The sequence below is a fragment of the Scylla paramamosain genome, chromosome 7 (genome assembly GCF_035594125.1).
Source record: "Scylla paramamosain isolate STU-SP2022 chromosome 7, ASM3559412v1, whole genome shotgun sequence".
Classification (NCBI taxonomy): Eukaryota; Metazoa; Arthropoda; class Malacostraca; order Decapoda; family Portunidae; genus Scylla; species Scylla paramamosain.
The window spans coordinates 14,392,501-14,398,478 of NC_087157.1; the positions used below are offsets into that span (position 1 = coordinate 14,392,501).

General features: G+C 48.0%; 1 protein-coding gene across 1 annotated transcript in view; it reads left to right on the forward strand.

Moving 5' to 3' along the window:
- The window catches only part of LOC135102119 (uncharacterized), a 78,485-nt gene extending 76,436 nt beyond the window's left edge, over window positions 1-2,049 (forward strand). The window contains exon 5 of the mRNA XM_064006897.1: window positions 1-2,049. This exon is cut by the window's left edge and continues 439 nt beyond it. The gene's annotated coding sequence lies outside the window, so the exon portion shown is untranslated.
- Window positions 2,050-5,978: the final 3,929 nt, after the last annotated feature.

Here is a 5,978-nt window from a genome sequence, read left to right on the forward strand (position 1 = left end):
TCGTGTTGATAGACACGCCATGACTTAAAGCGTGATGCAACGTGTTAAGGTAGATCACCAGATAAAGAATTGTTTATAAAATTTGTGAAACGGAAAAGAAAAAAAAATTAAGAATTCTTAAGATGGTACACGTGGTGAGCCTATGACGATTGCTGTTCTGTGGCGCCAGGGAGGCGCTGTACCCCTGTCTGGCAGACTCTTCGCTGCAGTCCCAGAAACTCAACTTCCTCTGCTGGCTGGTTGGCTATCGTAGCAGGGCAGTTGTCAATATGAAATAAACTTATCATTTACCGGCAGCAGCAGCAGCAGCAGCAGCAGCAGCAGCAGCAGAACAGTTTAATCTCGATTAGCCAAATCACGATTATTGAATTAGTTTTCTCACGTCTAGATCTATTGCCTCGTTGTCATAGGGATAAAAGACATTTATTTTACTAATAATTGGCAGCCTTATTGTTCCATGTTGTGCCGAAGCGTTGCGGTGGCAACTGGCGCGGCGCCAGGTCCTCGCCGCGCCCGCCAGGATGCTGTCGCGGGCCGCCGCCTTCCCTTTCTACGTACAGACGCGAGTGAATTATTGTTTCAATGCTGTGAGCTTTAATACATGAACACTACAAAATAGTGTCGCGGCGGGCAGCGGAGCGCGGCTATGTCCTTACTGGACCCTTCCGCTCCCTGCCACGTGCTGCACCGCGCCCAATAACCTCGCCAGTGTCAACTCCGTGATCTCCACCCTAGTGAGTCTGTGACAATTTGTGTTGGTGTTGTACAAGCGCTGGTCGTGGCGCCTCCGTCACCGCGGGAAGAAGCCTCAGCTGGCGGCAGCAGGCGTTACCGCGTCGCCTTAGAACAGCTGAGGGGAAATTATTCTCAAAGAACAAGAATCACGCTTGGGAAATATTGCATTACGGCACCAGAGTTGGAGTCACGAGGAGGTAGTCAGTCCCATGTGTTGTTGCTCAGGCATCGCTTCGCCGCCAACAGCTGGACGGGGGGTGGGGGCTTGAGCCGTTAGGCCGCGAGGCAGCCACGGGTCTCCTGCACCCCGCCAGGGATGACAAGCGAGCCGCCACGAGTGCTTGTAGAACACATACTATTTTTAAAGCTTTAAACATTCATGTGTTGCCGCCAACACGCCATTCCCGCTCTATCATAGACATTAGCTAGTGGTGAGCCCCTTCCTTCCCTTCCCCAAAGGGAGCGGCGTCCTGTTCCACGAATAGGTCAGCTCCCCCACCCCATCCTCCCTCACGCTGGCTGACGCTGTGACTATAGCTACTTGTACAGAACCTGTATGTTGGTATGCCTGTGTACTTACACAACTAAATTCTACGTACCGAGGTACCTTCTGTCGTTGGTTGTAGATGACGTACTTTAGTCATACAGTTATTCTGTAATCGATTCATATCGTTCGTATACGTATATATATATATATATACATATATATAACTACATTCTTCGTTATTTACATGTTGAAATTAAAAGGGAGCTTTTCTTTATGTCCCGTGGGAAAACGAGCCTGGCTGGTCCACGACGCCGTGACAGCGGCAGCGGCGGCGACCGTCACTTGCTGCTCTCCTGGACTGACCTAAGGTGCAGTGCGGGAAGAAGGTCCCGGTAACGCAGACACCATGGCTGTACGGAGACAGGGAGGGTAGGCTGAAGCTGTCTCGGGTCAGTGAGGGAGGAGAGAAGCTCTCCTTTTATCACCTGGCAGCACGTGTCCAGCTGAAGCACCGCGGGCGCTGCCGCTGCTGCTTCCCATATCTCTCCTCGGCTTGTGTCTGACACTAAACAGCTTCGCCTGCCTCGCTGGCGTGCGTGGCGAGGATCAGGTGCAAGGGTGCTCTGTGTTGGCAATACTTGACCGATTTGTTCTGGTTCACACACACACACACACACACACACACACACACACACACACACACACACACACACACACACAGATCATCAAGAGAAGAGATCATTCAGGGACAGAAAAAATGAACTGTCAATACGTGTTATAAATGAGCACCTTAAAATGTTGCTAATTAAAGGAAAAATTTATAGCTATATCTTGTTTTCTTTTATGCCTTCCTCAACAAAAAGAAGTAAGTGTCCTTTCCCACATCCTTGCAGCCTCTTGCCCTGGATCGAGACGCCCGCTGACTGGCAGCCGTCATGGCCATGCTGGGATCCTGCAGTCTAGTAACCTCTCGGGGCTCGAAACGCAGTGTTGGGGCCACTACGAATAAAACCAGTCGTTACTTAGAAAAAATCAGTCATAATTATAAAATGTGTGTGTGTGTGTGTGTGTGTGTGTGTGTGTGCAATCTCGCAATCTATCCATCAAATATTTGAAAATCCGCGCGGACTCCGCACACTGAGATCCCGAAGCCTCGACTCACCGGACCCTCCAGTCCAGCCAGACCCGGACACACCCAGGGAAGGGTCTCTTGCTGCTGCTGACCTGCTGTTCATATTTTCCTTCATCATAGCAATTATACCATGCAGAGAGGCGCGCCGAGGCCATCAGCTGTGCAGCACTCCTCCCCGGTCAAGACGCTGGGAAAAGGCCATCACCAGCAGCCACACACCGGCGTCCAGGCGAGTAATGATAACACTGTTGACAGGGTAGGTGGTTGGCGGCCGTGAAACTCCGGGACCTGAGTTAAGATTCCCAGTGGCTGGCACGCCTTCCTTTGGTCAGGACTGGTGCTGGCCTTGTGAATTCATATCACGAATATTGCGAGTTGCGAATATTGGTAGTATTACTTTGACGCTGACATCACATCTCCCCCCTATCCTCATCACCCCACCCGTCCCTCTCTCCGCCACACGTATCCCATCGCTTCTCCCATTATACATCTCATCCCTCCCCTCATTACACACCTCCCTCCCCTTCCCTATCACACACATCCCATCCATGCCTCTTGCTAGTTGGGGGGGACCTGAGGCGGTATTTTGCTGATTTTCCTTGGAATGACTACTGCTTCCGTGTCAGAGACCCGTCTTTGGTGTGCTGAGCGCATAACAGAGGTGATAGGTGTCTGGCATGGAGGCGTACATTCCTCACCTCTTTTTCTCGTCCTAAACCTTCTAAACCTTGGTTTAACACAGCTTGTTCTCGTGCTATACATGATAGAGAGGTGGCCCACAAAAGGTACTTAAGCCTTCCTTCACCAGAATCTCATGCACTTTATATTTCTGCCCGGAACCATGCCAAGTCTGTTCTCCAACTAGCCAAAAACTCCTTCATTAACAGAAAATGTCAAAACCTTTCAAGATCTAACTCCCCTCGTGATTTCTGGCATCTAGCCAAAAATATCTCCAATAACTTTGCTTCTTCTTCTTTCCCTCCTCTACTTCAACCAGATGGCACCACTGCTATCACATCTATTTCTAAAGCTGAACTCTTTGCTCAAACCTTTTGCTAAAAACACTACCTTGGACGATTCTGGGCTTGTTCCTCCCTCTCCTCCACCCTCTGACTACATTCAATGCCTCGTATTAAAATTCTTCGTAATGATGTTTTCCATGCCCTCGCTGGCCTAAACCCTCAGAAGGCTTATGGACCTGATGGGGTCCCTCCTATTGTTCTCCGAAACTGTGCCTCCGTGCTTGCACCTTGCCTAGTCAAACTCTTTCAGCTCTGTCTGTCAACATATACCTTTCCTTCTTGCTGGAAGTTTGCCTACATTCAACCTGTTCCTAAAAGGGTGACCGCTCTAATCCCTCAAACTACCGTCCTATTGCTTTAATTTCCTGCTTATCTAAAGTTTTTTGAATCTATCCTCAACAGGAAGATTCTTAAACATCTATCACTTCACAACCTTCTATCTGATCGCCAGTATGGGTTCCGTCAAGGACGCTCTACTGGTGATCTTCTGGCTTTCCTTACTGAGTCTTGGTCATCCTCTTTTAGAGACTTTGGTGAAACTTTTGCTGTTGCCTTGGACATATCAAAAGCCTTTGATAGAGTCTGGCACAAAGCTTTGATTTCCAAACTACCCTCCTACGGTTTCTATCCTTCTCTCTGTAACTTCATCTCAAGTTTCCTTTCTGACCGTTCTATTGCTGCTGTGGTAGAGACGGTCACTGTTCTTCTCCTAAATCTATTAACTGTGGTGTTCCTCAGGGTTCTGTCCTGTCACCCACTCTCTTCTTATTATTCATTAATGATCTTCTAAACCAAACTTCTTGTCCTATCCACTCCTATGCTGATGATACCACCCTGCACTTTTCCACGTCTTTTCATAGACGTCCAACCCTTCAGGAGGTAAACATATCACGCAGGGAAGCCACAGAACGCCTGACTTCTGATCTTTCTAAAATTTCTGATTGGGGCAGAGCAAACTTGGTATTGTTCAATGCCTCAAAAACTCAATTCCTCCATCTATCAACTCGACACAATCTTCCAGACAACTATCCCCTCTTCTTCAATGACACTCAACTGTCCCCCTCTTCTACACTGAACATCCTCGGTCTGTCCTTTACTTATAATCTGAACTGGAAACTTCACATCTCATCTCTAGCTAAAACGGCTTCTATGAAGTTAGGTGTTCTGAGACGTCTCCGCCAGTTTTTCTCACCCCCCCAGCTGCTAACTCTGTACAAGGGCCTTATCCGTCCATGTATGGAGTATGCTTCACATGTCTGGGGGGGTTCCACTCATACTGCTGTTCTAGACAGGGTGGAATCAAAAGCTTTTCGTCTCATCAACTCCTCTCCTCTAACTGACTGTCTTCAGCCTCTCTCTCACCGCCGCAATGTTGCATCTCTTGCTGTCTTCTACCGCTATTTTCATGCTAACTGCTCTTCTGATCTTGCTAACTGCATGCCTCCCCTCCTTCCGCGGCCTCGCTGCACAAGACTTTCTTCTTTCTCTCACTCCTATTCTGTCCACCTCTCTAACGCAAGAGTTAACCAGTATTCTCAATCATTCATCCCTTTCTCTGGTAAACTCTGGAACTCCTTGCCTGCTTCTGTATTTCCACCTTCCTATGACTTGAATTCCTTCAAGAGGGAGGTTTCAAGACACTTATCCACCAATTTTTGACCACTGCTTTGACCCTTTTAGGGACTGGCATTTCAGTGGGCATTTTTTCTATTAGATTTTTGTTGCCCTTGGCCAGTATCCTTCCTACATAAAAAAAAAAAAAAAAAAAAAATCCTCCTCACTACACGCCTCCCTTTCGTCCCTCACTACATCCCTCCCAACCATTCCTCACCGTGCCTCTCCTTTCCATTTCCATCTCAAACCCCTGTTCCGAGCACCACTAGCCTCTCCTTTACGCTTATTATATAGCGAGTCAACATCTTCGTGAAATCTTTGTATCAATTTCTAATGGTACAAGCTCATTACATACATTACATGATACATTGTACGTGTTCTGAAGCTGTTCTGCACGAGTCTCGCCAACACATTAGAACCCCGTGCCTGTCAGTTCGCTGGCTGCACAATATTTAAGACACTTCCATTGATATAACATCTTTAACAGACTTCGTTTGAACCAGTAACTTACACTTTTCATCTGTATTAATAAGGCTGATTAGTTTAAACGTTATTTTTTTTCATATTAACTGTTAACAGACCAACGCTATCTTGAAACGTGATAGACACTTGTCCTCACACTCCTGTCATTAATTTCCGCCACCATTCCTTACCACCACTACGTATATCCCCCGCCAATAGTGCAACCACCACCATCCCCATCACCACCCTCAGCCACGCCTGCCACCAGTTCCGCATACCACTACCACTCACCACCATCATATATACCACCATCATCACCAACACCCTTAGCCACACCTACCACCATCACCACCACCACCACCACCGCCTCTACCATCACCCTTAACCTCCCTTACCAGCATCATACTTAACCACACCTGCCATCATGTTCACTAACCACCATCACTACTCCCACCACCATCACTAACCACCACTATTACCGCCACCGCCACACCTGCGCCCCGGTAAGCAGGACAGGTGTGTGTGG